At 51.4% G+C, this 16,196-nt stretch overlaps 1 protein-coding gene and 1 pseudogene across 3 annotated transcripts in view; one reads left to right on the top strand and one right to left on the bottom strand.

The window, feature by feature from the left end:
* Positions 1 to 6,293, bottom strand: part of FAM240B (family with sequence similarity 240 member B) — a 70,859-nt gene extending 64,566 nt beyond the window's left edge. For 2 of the 3 annotated variants that reach the window (XM_073805680.1, XM_033859259.2), the window contains exons 1-2: positions 6,188 to 6,293; positions 2,061 to 2,165 (exon numbers count right to left, since the gene is read on the bottom strand). The gene's annotated coding sequence lies outside the window, so the exon portion shown is untranslated. Of the gene's footprint in view, positions 1 to 2,060; positions 2,166 to 3,853; positions 3,936 to 6,187 lie in introns of those variants that run through there. The other variant, XM_073805681.1, reaches the window with a different exon arrangement.
* A 3,697-nt stretch (positions 6,294 to 9,990) lies between these two features.
* LOC117312762 (NUT family member 2G-like) lies at positions 9,991 to 15,554 on the top strand (annotated as a pseudogene).
* Positions 15,555 to 16,196: the final 642 nt, after the last annotated feature.

Below are 16,196 nucleotides of genomic sequence, written 5' to 3'. Positions count from 1 at the left end.
ATGGAAACAACCTACGTGCCCATCATCGGATGAATGGATAAAGAAGATGTGGCACATATATACAATGGAATATTACTCAGCCATAAAAAGAAACGAAATTGAGCTATTTGTAATGAGGTGGATAGACCTAGAGTGTGTCATACAGAGTGAGTAAGTCAGAAAGAGAAAGACAAATACCGTATGCTAACACATATATATGGAATTTAAGGGAAAAAATGTCATGAAGAACCTAGGGGTAAGACAGGAATAAAGACACAGACCTACTGGAGAACAGACTTGAGGATATGGGGAGGGGGAAGGGTGAGCTGTGACAAAGGGAGAGAGAGGCATGGACATATATACACTACCAAACGTAAGGTAGATAGCTAGTGGGAAGCAGCCCCATAGCACAGGGATATCAGGTCAGTGCTTTGTGACCACCTGGAGGGGTGGGATAGGGAGGGTGGGAGGGAGGGAGACGCAAGAGGGAAGAAATATGGGAACATATGTATATGTATAACTGATTCACTTTGTTATAAAGCAGAAACTAACACACCATTGTAAAGCAATTATACCCCAATAAAGATGTTGAAAGAAAAAAGAACACACAAAAAAACTGCGCCTTAATATATCAGCAGTAACAAAGAGATGTTACTATGTCCTGGACAAAAGAAGGTCTGGTATGCACCACCACCAATTACCAGGGATCCTTGGACTGAGGAAAAAGATCCAACCAGAAAATCCCAAGGAATGGGGACTGCAAACTGATTCCAAACAAATTGGAGAACTATAGCCGCCACGAACAGTTCCAAGCATGGAAACTGGGGGCTGATTCCAAACAGATGGGCAAGTGCAGACTACACTGTCAGCAGTGCCCAATGTGGAATCCAAGGAACAAAATCAGGGGCTAGGGTTTACCGCTCAAAAATATACTGGCAATAACCAAGAGATGTTACTGTGTCCTGGGAATATCCATATGAAAGGCTCGGGCTTTGGTCTCAGGGAGAATCCTCTACCAGCCCAAACTGCCCTGCCCTGTAAAGGAAAGCCAATTAGATTGGGAGCACAAAGGCAAAGAGAATGGAGCTCAAACCAAGAGGAGCTTACCAACAACCTTCAGCAATGGCAAGAAAGACAGGGAACTCAAAGGACTTGTGGGCACCACACCTGTTCCTCCTTGTCCCAAATGTTATCAGAAATTTGCTTCAGATCCCATCACTGCCACCAATATATTTACCTTTTTCTTTTTAAAAAGATAAGCATTTAATCATAAAATCATCCTGTTAGCAGTAGCAATCATAAGAGTGGATTTTAGAAAAGTGCACATACATATTTTTATACAGAACATTTCTGGAGGGATACATATTAAACTGTTAGTGGCCACCTCTGCATGCCACCAATGTATTAAAAGACAAAATTTAACTGAGTAAATTTGAAGATTTACTTTGAATTTTGAATAAATTGGCTTTATTAAACAATTCATGAATCAGGCAGCATCTCATCTGATAGAAAGGGAGATACTCCAACGGGTTACACAACATGGAAGGCTTTTTTTTTTTTTGGCCATGCCACATGGCATGTGGAAATCTTAGTTCCCCGACCAGCGATCGAACCCATGCCCCGTGCATTGGAAGCGCAGAGTCTTAGCTGCTGGACTACCAGGGAAGTCCCAGAAGGCTTTTATAGTAAGGAGGGTGGGACAAGGAAAGAAAGTCATCATCAAGGGAAAAAATGAAAGTTCACTGGAGGAAAGGAAAACTTCAGGTGACAATGGCGTCTCATTGGCTAAACTGCGGAATTTTCTATTAGCTATTTGTATTTTCTTTTTCTTGTTGCTGGCCAGGAAGGAAGTCTTCCCTCCTCCAGCTCGGGTAGTAAGGTGGTTGCACTTCCTCTTTGGGGTCAGTAAATGACCTCCTCCTGTTGGGGTAATTGATGATGAGTGACACGGCATGAGAGCTCCCTCTATGGGGGGGCCTTCCAGACTCCAATTCTAGTTGAGGTTTCCTTTTGTTAACATTCACAGCATGTTTTATTGGCAGAAGGATTCACAATGAGGGAGAAAAGGCCACAAGACTCACTAGAAAGAAGGCTCAGAAATTCTTGGGTGGGTCCAAGGGAGGCTGTAGGGTCAGCTGGTGGCTACAATGATCACATGGTTCCCTCTGATGGGTTTGCAGCTCGACCTGGAATAGTGAATAAAAGGGTCAGTTCATCCTATCAGAGAAACATGAAACTGAGATAAGCTTCCCACTGCTAGAAGCATCTTGTGCCTTCAAAAAAGAACAGAGAACATGTCTAAAGGGTTTGGGAACATCAGAGCCATCTCAGAGTGGGACTCCCAAGGCTCTCCAGGTCTCAGTCCCCGACTCTCCCTCAGTGACAAAGCCTCCCCACCTCTGTCCTTGTCAGCTCAGTGATCCCTAGAGGTCCTGCCTATCCCTGAGGACTTAGGTTTCCATGGAGACAGGTTGGTTGAGACCTAGTGATACAGTTGACCAGACTGATATGCAAAAGTTCCCACCACCCTGGGGCAGTTGGGCTCAGGGACACATGGCTCTGGACCCCATGTGGAGGGCGTCCTTGCACGTCAGCTGTGCCACAGAAGAGCAAGTAACGCCTGTAGCTGTCCAACAGATTCTCAGGGGGTTTTCCTGGGAGAGCCCTTGGTCATCTGACCTCGTATCCAGGAAGCCCCATGACTTTCTGACTGCTGCCTGTCACGCCAACAACACACCTGTGAAGGTTTTGCTCTGCATGGCCATCTGTCCACCACGCCCACCCTTCTAGGGACCCAGATGCTAGGACCACACAAATGCTGAAGTAGTGTCCACCTGCCGAAGGTACAGACACCTCTGTAGCCATCTGCATGATTTCTACTGGGAATCAACAACATTTATGGGGATTCTCTGGCCCTAAAGAACAGGATAGGAGCAATGCAATGATTCACAACTACCAGGGTCAAGGCACATATACAAGGGCCCATAGCCCCAGATGCCCCACTCACAATTCACATGAGTGTCCCATACAAAACCACCGATGCCCAAATATTCTTGCTTCATACATACATACATCCAAACACGCACATCAGTGGTACGCTGGTAAGTGCTTGATAAAAAGCTCTCCAAGAAAGGTGGGAAAGACTTCACTTACGGTATCTACATGGTATAAATATTCCCAGCATGACCAATTTAAAGCTACCCACCTGACATCACTAAACACAGAGCTGGGAAGAGATAGGCACCATTGACTATCCCAAGATAGTATGAACCAGTTCCAGCACATCCCATACCTTTTCCTATGAATACGTGCACACAGTCCACTTACACTCCAAGTAGAAACCTCAGCTCCCAACACAGACATACATATGTGTTTGTACACACACACACACACACACACACACACACACACACATATATATCCTGAACACACACGTACATTTCTACCCTCACCCTGAATAAATACACAAACATACCACCTCTTGCTACCTAAATTTTTACAGGCGAAACCTTACTCACCCTGAATATTCACATTCCACTCTCACAACTATATATACACACACAACATGGGCCTGAAAACAAACATTTGCAACCGATATGCCATCCAGATGTACACACTGAGTACCTAAACACACAGGCTCACCAAGTACACAACTGTCTCATGTGCAATCCCAAAAAAGACCCATATGCAATCCCACAGCCCTGGAATACATATACTCCAGGATTCCTGCACACACACGTAACCTACACAGTCTACTGGTTTCCAAACACACAAACTAAACTCTCACATCCCGCAGAATACATACCCCACAAGCCCCAGGAACTCAAAAACACACACAGACACAAATAACCTATACTTATCAAATACAGCTGACCCTTGAACAATTTGGGGGTTAGGGCCAACCCTCCATGCAGTGGCTCTGCGTCCATGGATCCTGTAGTAGTCCTGTAGTATTTACTGAAAAAGAAATCCACTATAAGTAGACCCGTGGGGTTCAAACCCGTGTTCTTCAAGGGTCAACTGTACATATAAGTCCAGCTCACTAATACTGACAACACACATACAAGCAACACCACTAAATTCTTCAGGCATTACATTTCGAAATAGACACATAGAGGACTCTAAGCCTCCTGATATACTCACAAATCACAAATACACACACCCACAAACTCCTCATGAGTATACACCCCAAATGCTCAGACACACTCAAAACAGAAAAACACCGACAACCTCTGAAGTCTTACTAATATACATACACAATTCTCACACACCTATGGACACACACATGCAAATATTCCTAACCCCTGAACATATGGACCCCTCCCAAACACTATACATTATGCTACCTCTCCAGAAGACAAGCTCCCCACCACTACCCCAACATATAAACCGTATATGTGTGTGTATGTGTGTGTATATATATTTCTACCCTCACCCTGAATATATAGACAGACCACCTCTTACGCCTACCAAACACATGTATAAACACCCTAGCATTCTCCAAAGAAATACACTTTGAATACTCCTAACAACTCCATACCTTATGAACAAACTTTGATAATGCATGCACCTGATGATGGACACACACACGGATTAGAATACACAAGTAAGATACATGGAAATATCTCCAGCAAACCATTTAGGAAACAACTTCCATATATCAACTTATCCCTAGCTATCAGGAGCCAGCTCACACATATACAAGTACCAACAAATACCGGTACCACATATTTCTAATACATATAAATGCAATTGTCCATCTTCCCTGTAGAAACATAGAACCCCACCTCTCTATCAGATACACATACACTCACTTCCCAAAATACATAAGCCTAAGAGGCTCCTACTGAAAATTACAAGTGCACAGCCTCAGCAAATATTCCTCCAAGTGGCCATGCCCCTTGAATACACACACAAACTCATTTAACACACAACTCTCCACAAGTCCCAAATAGCACCACAATTACCCAGTACACTACAAATATGCAATAATATCACCCTGTATGCCCTTTCTTCCAAATACACATACAGTACCACACTACTGGCATATACATAACCCCACATACCCAACCTCTCACACACAATTAACTCTGCCATCTTGCAGAATACAGAATCATGCAAACACAACATACCTACATATACAACATTCATCAGTCCCATAAAATAGTCACAGACTTGCCCTCTACACATCCAAATATACATAGACAGCTCCTGAAAATGCACACACACAAACACCCCATAACCATACAACATGCCCTGAATACACAAATGATCAGCCTACATTCCCCAAATATACAAAATAAACAGACTGGACACCCAAAGTAATATACACCACGACTTTTCCTGACATTGCCCTTATGCATAGGCAGATAATCCTTCCAAACGCACCATTAGACACACACAAATCCCCAAATTCATGGGAGAAAAGAACACATGTAAACATATTCCCCAAACACCAAATTACAAACACCTAACCACCAACTCCTTGAGTATGCCTGCGTCACATCTCAACACCCTCCAAATACAGCACTCACTCTTACACACTCTCACAAAAACACAGGCATGACCTCCCTTCAAACACAAATATGCACAGACAAAACCAACCCGCACATTTGACTACGTATCAGATTCCCACCAACCAAGTAAATATGTACAGACCCCATCTATGCTTGCAAATCAATCATGATTTGACATCAGACTACAAATACATGTTTGTGACCACATTCAGCAAAGCTGCTCCCATCCCTGACAAAAGAATGCAGTTTGAACATAAGTGTTGATTGATGTTTTTATGATAAGAAGGAAGACACTAGTGAAACTATGAGTGTGTTCCTTCAATCTTCACTCATTTTCCAATCACCTGAGCTACACCTCTGGAAGCAGATGAGGGTTTTCAACTCGCAAGAACTTCCCTCTAGCTTTTGTACTCTTCACAACGCGCAGACTAGAACGGCAGCTGTTTAATAGCTCGCACACACGATTTACCCCCCACTGTAGGCCCCGCAGTCACTGAACCCTTCATGCAGCCGGCTCCCCAGTGGTGCCAATAACCCTGGGGTAAACACCTCAAGGGAATCGAGCGCTATGGGGGCGTGAATCCACATTGTGGCGAGTCTCCTTACACGGACAAGGGCACAAATAACCCACAGGGTGAAGAACAGCGCAGAGCGGTGACACCTGAGGGGTGAAAAGTCCCCGTACCGCTTACCTCAAGATTCCTATAATTGACTCGAGAGGCCGCCATGACAGCCCGCTCCCGCGCTGGACGGCCGTTGGGGCCCCACCGTCCGCGCTCGCGCATGCGCTCCTGTCTTACGGAGCAAACTGCCCCAACAGACGCTGGGAGCCGTTGGAGGACGGCGGTCCGCGTGCCCGAGAGCCCTGTGCCCAGTGGGCGTGCGCAGGCGTACAGGCGCGGGGCGCGTGGGCATCTGCTCCAGGCGGTCTCTGCGAGGAGAGAAATGGAGGGTCGGGCAACGCTGCGGAACTTGACTGGCGACGCTCCTCGCCGGGAGCTTTCGTGACGCTCTCTTCTTCAAACCAGCTCTTGTGAGATGTGCACTCGTGATTTTTATATTGCACACGTGAAACCCATGCACTTAGCTACAAAGAGTTCTGGAGAGCTCCACTGTAAGCACAGTAGCCTCAAATTGGGGCAAGTGCTTTCATGCCCTTTGGACTGCAGTTCCTTGGTTCTTGTTTATGCCTTTCAAAAAACAATAGGTCCTTTTTCCTAGCAAGCCTGAAGTTTCTGTTCAAGAACAATTCTAGGAAAGAATTTCAGACCTGGGAAACACTCTTTTAAGATACTGTCTTCTGACTCCGTTCCTAAAGTTTTTCCAACGCATTTACTCTTCTAGAATATTTTCTCTCAGTGTATTTAATACATGGAGGTTGTTCAATAAATGTTGATAAACAGGTGTGTCCTTTGTACGGTTTGGGTTTTTTATTAATAATTTTGAGAAAGAGTTGACCATCTGGGCCAATTTCAACACAGCAGGTAGTATGGGAACAATTTTACTTTCCCTCCCTCCTTTTTTATAATATCTTGCAGAATTCCGCTCTTCTATAAAAATAGATTGCCTTCGTTTTTAGTTGCATGATGTATCTCTGGGAAGATTTTAATGAAAGAGATAACAATGGTTTCCTCCGGGAAAGAGGACTGGGTTGACAGGGGAAAGAGGTGGGAGGAGGACTTACCACTGCATATTCTGTTTTGCACAATTTAATTTTGAACCATGAGAAGGTGTTACTCGTTTAAAATATTATACTAAAATCATTTAAAAGGTAAAAAAGTAAATCTTTAACAACCATGGAATACGATGAGAAAGACATTTAGTGAATTCTGGTCTTGGGGACTGCATGACAGTTTTTTGATGGACGGGGGCTTTCCAGCACAAAGGGTCATTAGTAAGGCTGGTCCTGCTGGATGTTGGTTGGAGCACAAGGACCACTTCCTTAGGAGTGATGTACATACAGCAGTCAAAGACACTGCATCTGCTGAGACAATCCTAATTTCAAATACTCAGTTCCTCGTGGCCATTATTTATGTTTATCAGCCTAACACTTGTGTATTTTGTTCAGAAAATCTAGTCTCTGTTGAAGTAAGTCAAGAGCCAGGTAGGAACCAGAGTGTGTTGAGGGACACAAAACTAGGTTGATGGATAAAGACGTGAAAGGAAGGGACTGTCATGTCCAACATCGGTGCCATGAATCAAAAAAAGTTTATAAACTGCCTAAAGAGGCACACGCCAATTGTGTTGCCACTGTGGGAGATGGAAGGAACTTCCGGTTCTTGCCTACCTCCCAGAGCCCTCGTGGAATGTCCCCCCACCGCACCTCACCCCGACCCACGTGCGCTCTGCCCCTCCCCCACTGCAGAACCTTTCAGCCCACATTCTACTGTTTAAATTTAAACGTGGCTCTCCTTTACTTGGATCCTGAGCAACTGCTGAAGCGGGTCGCTCTCTGGGTCCTGTTCTTGACTTTTCTCATTGAGGCCACCACGCAGCAGTAGTCCGTGCCCAAGCCTGCAGGATGGCTTCAGAAGGAGGTAAGCCTATAGGTTGGGGGTGTGTTTTCAGAGACCCTGCCATCTCTCACATCCTTCGGGTTCACATGTGACACTTCACTGTGGGCACATAGTTGGACTGAAGTAGAGGGAGAAGAGAGCACTGGACACACAAGGACATTTCACCTGGGGAGACTGGGGAGCCCGAAGAAACCTGAGACTGCACTGGGGAGGAGGGGTCATTGGAGGTAGATCAAGAGGAATTGCCCTGGCTATGGAGAAAGGATGGCAGCAGACAGGTTGATCCTTTCTAGAGCGGAGACAAGCCACTCTGAAACGTGTGTGTAAGGATGTGTGTGATGTCCTGGTGGTGACACAGGGAGGGTCATGAGGAAAGCCTAGACCTGTACTATGTTCCTGAGGTACCTGAAGCTTGCCTCACCATATCTTTCAAAGGGATTTGAACAGGAGCCTACTGTATCTCAGGGGGCCCTGGGGAGAGATGGTCTTGGTGAGAAAAGTATTCAATGGGGCTGTGTGTGGCCACACCTGCAGTGAAGTGTCCTCTCTGAGAGCGAGGCAGGAGGTTACTCTAACTGCCGCAGCCCACACCTCGTCCACTCCTCCCAGCCCAGAGCTCACTTCCCAGTTCAGGTAACTGTTGCCTTGGATTCAACAGGGGCTGGGCAACCGTGTAAGTTCAGCCAAGAGAGGGCTCAGGTTCCTGTGTTGCTCTGAATTGTTCTTCCTTTTGTGGAATCGCAGTACTTCAGGCCTACTTCATCTTGTCCAGTATCTCATGGTGGACCCTCAGGCTGCCTTGAGAGGAAGAGTTTGTTCATATTTCATGTCACTCCTTCATGGACAGGGAACAGATGTGGAGTGGGGTTGTTTCGGGTGGAATGTCTATGAAGGCTGCTTCCTCATTTAAAGGGGAAAGGAGTGTAGCCAAGGGTCAGGAAGACGATCTTCTGTGTTACTATTAAACGTCCTATGACACCTATTCTGGTTAATTAGGAGCACCGTGGTGTGTACCTTGTTCTCCTAAACAGGGATGTGTTTCAGACAACTTGGTCGCCATGGCACCTGGCTTATGCTTGCTTCTCAGATTGTCTCTCCGTTATTGGGAGCTGGAAGGGGAAGGACCACAGGCGGTCTATATTCCCACGACCAATGTAACATAACAATTCCCTGGCCCTTCTTTAATCCTCTGCAGCCATCACTGGCTGTGAAATGACAGAATCTAAGGGACACGTGCCTACTTCTCAGACCCCCCCCCCACCTCCTAGGAACAGAACTCCTGAGTGATGACAGTGACTCTGGGCACTGGGAAGGGGGTGGCAGGACCTGGCCCATGTTACGTACCTGCTGTGGGTTGTTCTGAGATGCAGGTGCATTCTGGGCCAGTGTTATGGGTTTGTATCAGGATTCCATTAGAGGGATATTTTCCAGCATTGTGTTTTGTTTTGCGAAGCTGGGAAAGAAAGAGGGGATTTATACTGAGCGTGAGGAAAAGGAGGACTGAGGAGGAGGTGGGGCCCTAATATTTTACACAGTGCCTTTGTGTGCCTAGAACTTACCTTGCAGAAGGTCCCTACCTGCTAGTACGCCAGCTGACGGGCATTTCTCACAGAGCGGATGTCCGCACAGTTCCAGGTCTTGGAAGACAGCCTGTGAGGCTTAGCTGCCAGGGGGCGCCTTAGGGAGGCTCTCCAAGTGAGTGCTTGCTGAGGCAATTTCTTCTCGGCAGGCAGGGGTCAGGGGCCTTGGTGGATGGGCGCGGGGTCACTGGTGCAATAATTCTCAACTGGAGGTCAGGGCATGAAAAGCACTTGAAGACATTTGCACGCTGCAGTTTCCCTCGTCTAAGTGTCTCTCACCTGTGGAGATTTACACTCTGATGCCGCAGAAAGCCTCTGTCCCACTTGCCCATTCTCCTCCTCCATTCACTCCTTTCCTTTGCCTCAACAGCATCTCCAGTGCTGGGAACGGATGTCGTCATGCACCTTGGTGCCTCCTTGTCTGATTTCATGGCAGTGCTCTATCCTCCACCCATTCCTGGCACCCAGCACCGGCCATCCTGGGGGCAGCACCTGCCACCTCCCATCACCCCAGCATTCCCTCCTGGCAGCAGCCAGCTGCTGCCAGCTTTCCCCACGATGCCTTTGGTGGCTAATGGTGGCCGTGGACCCAGTGCCCCTGGGGCTTGCAACCTCACTGTGCAAGTCAGGTCACAAGGGAGGCCAGTGGAGGCGCCCCAGACTCAGACCTTTATCATAACTCAGGGCCCCCTCACCTGGAGCGCTCCAGGGGCCCTCAGCGGGAGTGCTGCATGTCCTGCACCCGTATTCGTAACAAACCCTGTGATGGAGACCATTGTGACTGCTCCAGCTGTTGGAGTTACTCAGGCTGGCATGTGAGGCTGGACCCCAGGCTTTCGTCCTCAAGCTCCACCACCAGCTGCCCAGCTGGTCCCCATCACTCGCCCAGTGAACTCTGGGCCTTGGCCACATGGCACTTCCAGGGAGGGTAGCCTGGCCGCCAACCAGCCCTACGCCTCGCAGGGTGACTGCTCTAACCCCCAAAGCGTGTACAGTAACTTCCGACGTTGGCAGCGCCTCAAGCCACTGGCGCGGAGACACCTTCCCCAGAGTCCTGATGCAGAAGCTCTGTCCTGCTTTCTCATGTGAGTGAACGCTCAGGGGGTCGTGAGCTTATCGGAGCTTTTAGATAAAGAGGACCTGGGGATGGACTCGCAGGTTAGGTTTCTAGGGATACTGGAAGCAATGTCTGAGGGCGATGTCCATGCTATGAGAAGGCACATTGTCGGTCATATGCGTGAGCCTGCCAGGCCATGACATCATGACTGAAATGTGCCTCATCTCAACTGACCCCACCACCCTGAGAGTCTAGCCAACTTGCTCTTCCATGATTCTCATGGTAATATGGACTGCAGACTTGCAGTCAGAGAGGGTCGTGCTATAAGGTGAGGAGCCAAGGAGTGGATGCCGCACTCTCCTGTGGTGCCATCTCCTTTCATACAGGACTTGAGTGTACATGGCCGGGGGAGGTCACTTCGGAGGAGGGGGAGGAGTGCGGGGCCCAGGCGAGCGCTTAATGCACGCCTCGACTTCGTTGTTGTGGAGAATTCCACTAGGAACAGGGTGATGGTAGAGCTCTCCTAAGGGCGTGGGCTCTCTCCCACTAGAGCTGTGAGCCTGGCAGGCATTTCCATCCTAAACCTCCGGTCCCTCGAAAAAAGGGGACAGTCACACTTCACTCAGAGGACCGGGCAGAAGACTCCTTGGGCTAATCTATGAAGTGTTAGCAGATGGCCTGGCACATGCCACGCCTCATTGATGATAGTGATTTTTCTTATGAAAAGGCAGCCTTGAAGAGGAAAAGAGCTCCCCAAGGCACAGTGTCCCAGCTGTAGCCTGGGAGTGGATGGTCATCCCTGAGTGTGAGGCGGTGACAGCAGTAGCCGGGAAGGCTTGTCTTTGCCCTCCCAGACACCTGCCTCTCACCCTCCTGTTGCTCAGTCATGCTGCGTTGAGTGATGTGTGGTCCACATTGGCGGGTGGGGTCAGGCAGGTGGGGGCTGGGCTGGGCACGGAGACTGACCCGAAGGTCTTACAGCCCAGTGCTTCGATCCCTGGCCCGCCTGAAGCCCACCATGACGCTGGAGTGGGGACTGTGCAGGGCCGTGCAGGAATGGCAGCGCGTTAGCAACTTTGATCGGATGATCTACTATGAGATAGCAGAAAAGTGAGTCAGTGTCCTGGGCCCAGGGGCTGCATGGAGGGTGAGGCGAGTGGGTGAGGGCAGTGTCTGGCCGTGGGGATGCTCATCAGAGAGGACAAAGAAGGGCTGTCACCCAGAACAGGGGCCCCACAGCCCAGAAGACCTACTGTCCTCCAGAAACCCCTCCCTCACCTTCAGAGCTTCGGTCTTCTGTCCTTCCTCCACCAGGAGCTCTGCCCTCCCCTGATTTTGACCTACCCTTGCCTTGACATGAAGGTCTCAGGATGGGGCAGGGTGACGCTGTGAGTCCAGGTGGGGTCCAACTCCAGCCATATGGGCTGAGCCAGGGAAAGAGCTCCACCCGCCAGCCTGCTGCTTCCTTAGTGGTGGGTGGCTGGAGGCCACTGACATAGATTTGGGACCCCCTCTCCTCATGAAAAGTGGCCCGAGTGGGTACCCTGGCATCCCTGAAGAGGCTGGGGAAGCCACCTGTCATCAGCCCGAGGGTCTCTGGTCCTTCCGTTGTTTGCTCCATGGTAATCCCCTTGGTTTAAGAAAGAAAAGTAAACAAATGAGCGCCTCTCAGAGGAAAGGAAGGCCTGTCCTCTGAGGTCAGCACCCACATCGTCCAGCCTCTCCTGGGCCCTGTCTCCAGGTCTATGTTCCAGGACTCTCAGTTCCAGCCCAGGGTCCTGGATTCGGGCAAGGACCCCTGTGGGGAACACATGCCTGTTCCAGCCTCTGGCTGTCAGCCCTTCATGTGGTTCTAGATGGGGACGGGGGGATGAGGAGGGTGCCCCCTGGGTCAGCCACGTGTCCCATTTACCTGGTTCAATTCAGCGACCTGGGTCTATGCTGTTGAATGGCCTCCAGTGCTGGTGAGGCAGGAAGGGTCCCAGATCTTGTCTCAGTTCCAGGAGCAGCTCTCTGCTGTGCACAGCACCTCACAGGGCCTTGACAGCCCCAAGGCACACCCTCTCCCAATCCCTCATTCTTGGCTGCCTTTGTTGGGCTCCAGAACCCAGGCCTTTTCCTCAGGGTGGCCTGTGCCTCCGTCACCCCCCAGGTTCATGGAATTTGAGGCCAAGGAGGAGATGCAGATTCAGAAGTTGTAGTGGATGCAGTGTGCGCAGGACCTGCCTCCTCCAGCCCCACTGAAGCTGGATCCTCGGGGGCCCCCAGCCCCGAAAGTGGGCCTTCAGCCAGGCACCCAGGTTCCCACTGGAGTTGAAGGCACAGGTAAGAGGGGCCAAGGGTTGGCCACCTTCCCCACGTGGATCCTTTTCCTTCAAGACAGGGGCACTGGTCTTTCAACCAAAACAGCCACTGAAGCAGGGGGTGGGGGCGTGGGGTCTCAGCTGCCCTCTGTCACTGCTGGGTATTGACTTGGTCAGTTTTGTAACTCCTCTCACACCTCCCTGTCAAAGGACCCCACACAAGGTCTGCCTAGGAAGTGGGCTTGATGGCGAGACCCCTAGAAAATTGGAGGTTCCCCACTTCCTTACTTGTGACTCTCTTAGATGCCCCCCTTACCTCCACTCTCCAACAGTGCATGAGGCTTCAGGTGGTCCTGACCCCCCCACACCCACATCAATGTCCCCCAAACAATGCCCTCACCAACGTGTGCTCAGTGGTCCGGAGGTGGACTGGGAGTCCCTCACATTCCTTCCCTTCCTCCCGCTCTGCCTCAGCCTGTGCTCCCAGGATGTCCGGCCCCAGGGCCCAGCCCTCCCGCCCAAAGCCACACAGGTCCCAGCAGCCCCCGGAGCCCAAGGCACCCAAGGAGATTCCCCTCGAGGCTGTGAGGGAGTATATGGACATCATGGATGCGCTGGTGGGGCCCGTCCACTCAGCCACAGGCGAGTCAGATGCAGAAGGTGGACAGGACGGAAATGAGCTGAAGCAGGAAGAGGACGGCATCTACTCGGACCCGGGCCTCTTGAGCTACATTGACAAGCTGTGTTCCCAGGAGGACTTTGTCACCAAGGTAGGCTAGGCCTGGAGCCTGGGGTCTACAAGATGCCAGGGCATGGAACACTCAGCACCCAAGATCTGGGTTCTGCTCAGGCCGTTGGGACTTAAGCTCAGCTCCTTGTTCCTGAGCTTGGTGTTAGGGGAGGTTTATGCAGATGTATGTGTGTACGTGTTTGTGTCTGTCAGTGTGTATGCCTTTGTGTGTCTGTGTATGTGCCTCTGTATATGTGCTCTTTTGTGTGTGACTGTGTATGTGTGTGCGTGCGTGTGCGTGTGTGTTTGTGTGTGTGTGCTGAGCATCCCCGCCTTGTGGAGGGCAGTGGGGTGGGTCTCTACTTTTCACTTTCCCTTCGGGTCTTCTTGTCTCACAGGCCACTCCTGGCCAAGGATGCTCACAGCCTCTTCTTTCTGTCCGAGGTGGAGGCAGTCATTCACCCTCGATTCCTGGCAGAATTGCTTTCCCCAGATGCACAGCTGGATCTCTTGGCCCTAGCGGAGGAGCTGGAGCAGGAGGAAGGGCTCACGCCAGAAGAAGTGAGCCAGGGGAGGGAGACGGACACTCAGGGAGCCAGGGGACCCCACGGGAGGGGGACCCCAGGTGATCCAGGGGACAGGGGAACCCAGATGACCCAGGGGAGCCAGAGGAGGGAGGGATCCCCGGTAGAACAGGGGAGACAAGGGACACCAAGGAAGACCAGGGCATTGAGGGACCCCAGTGAACAGGGGAGAGGTAGGGCCCCAGAACTGGAGGGCCACCTGGCGCTGTCCATCCCTCCCCTGCCTGGGAGGCCTGGCATGGGGAAGGGCACGTTTTGGGGTGGGTGCAGTGCAGGGTGAAAGGAAGGAGAGGATGGGGAGCCGGGAGGGGAGGGAAGGGCACAAAGCTGGGAATAAGGTGCAGGAAGATGGCAGGAATGCTACAGTATCTGTATTTGGATTCGAGTCCTGGGGTCCCCCGTCCCCTCCTTCCCCCAAGGGCCATTGTCCCACTGCCCAGGGCTCCTCCTCTCACGCGTGTGTGTGGAGCCAACACTGTCCTCCTCCCTCCTACCAGCTGGTGCAGAAACGACTCCTGGCCTTGAAAGAGCACGAGGGTGTGCAGGCAGCCCCGAGTCACGGTGCACCCGGAATGCACTCAAGTCCTTCTGAGCCCGACGCCGGCCAAGGTGCCCAGAGGCACGACCAAGACCCCCATCCAGGGGTCAGTGATGAAGCCTGCCCACCAGAGATTGATTCTGAGGCTCCTCATAGGCTCATCCAAACAGACACTGGCCCGTGCAGGCCCAAAGGCTTTGTTCCCTCTCGAGGATGTCAGGAGGTCTCTTCATTCCGGGCCGGACCGCCCTCCCCTCCCCAGGGTCAAAGGCGCGCTGACCCTCTACGGGGACCCAGGGACGCATCTGTTCTCAGAGAGGCCTCTCCTGTTCGGGAGGCCCGAGGGCCCAGGGACGGGTCCAGTGACGACGACGAGGAGCTCCCCAGCCTGGCCTTCCTGTTCGGCTCTCTGCAGAGCCTGCTGCCTGGCTGGGTGTCCCAGAGTCCTGCCCATGCCTCAGGCCTGGCCTCCCCTGGAGGTTGGGGGGCCCAGAGTGCTCCCCACGCCCCCTCCCGTCAGAGAAGAGGCCTCAGCCCAGCTCCACCAGCCGCTCCCAAGTCGAGGAGGCGGGCTCTGTGTGGACGCCCAGCCAGTGCTGAGAAGCTGCCCATCCTCGGGGCTGGCCTCGTGGTGTCTGGGAGGCCAGGCTTGGCTCTGGGGCCGGCTCGCCCCTCACAGCTGAGAAAAAGAAAGTGTGACCCTTGTGTCACAGAGAAGAGTAGGAAGTGGAAGAAGCACTGCAGCCAGTAGGGAACAGCTGGGCCGGCCCTCCAGGGCGAGGCCCCAGGGCGGCCCCCAGGGGAGCCTAGGGGCTCCTCCTCATCCCAGTGCTGACCCTGGATGATGTGGGGGGAAGGGAGGGAGGGCAGGACCACCAGGCCGGGGAGGGGGTGTGGGATTGTGGGGGGTTAGGGAGGTGGGGGAGGTGGGTGTGGCCAGGTGTGTGTGTGAGCAGGACCTTTGGAGTGACGTATATCAATTGTGAATAAAGATCGTCTTGGTGGGAAATGCTCTCAGGCCACTGTCATCTTGTTCGTGTTGCGCTGCTCCACAGAGAGCGATCCAGAGAGGAAGGAAGGATGAGGGAGGTCACAGGAGCTCTGGATCTACAGGTGGCCAAACCTTTCCTCCACATAGACAAGGACTCCTCAGGCTGCCCCTGGGAACGCACAGCTCTCACTTTCCCCAGGGACCCCCTCATCATCCCCTTCTCTAAAGCCTGCCTGGCTAGGGGCCTTCTGGGGCCTCTGTACCATCTTCTGCATCCCTGAACCTTCTGCGGAGGCAGAGCTGCTTTTGTGCCTTTCAGCCCTCTGGACACTCACCAGTTTCTAGGATGGGGCCTGGAGACAGCCCTTGTCATTATGGAACTTCTCTCTGCTTCCCTGAAGT

Source organism: Tursiops truncatus, chromosome 6, assembly GCF_011762595.2.
Source record: "Tursiops truncatus isolate mTurTru1 chromosome 6, mTurTru1.mat.Y, whole genome shotgun sequence".
NCBI lineage: Eukaryota > Metazoa > Chordata > Mammalia > Artiodactyla > Delphinidae > Tursiops > Tursiops truncatus.
This window is presented reverse-complemented; position numbering and strand designations above follow the sequence as displayed.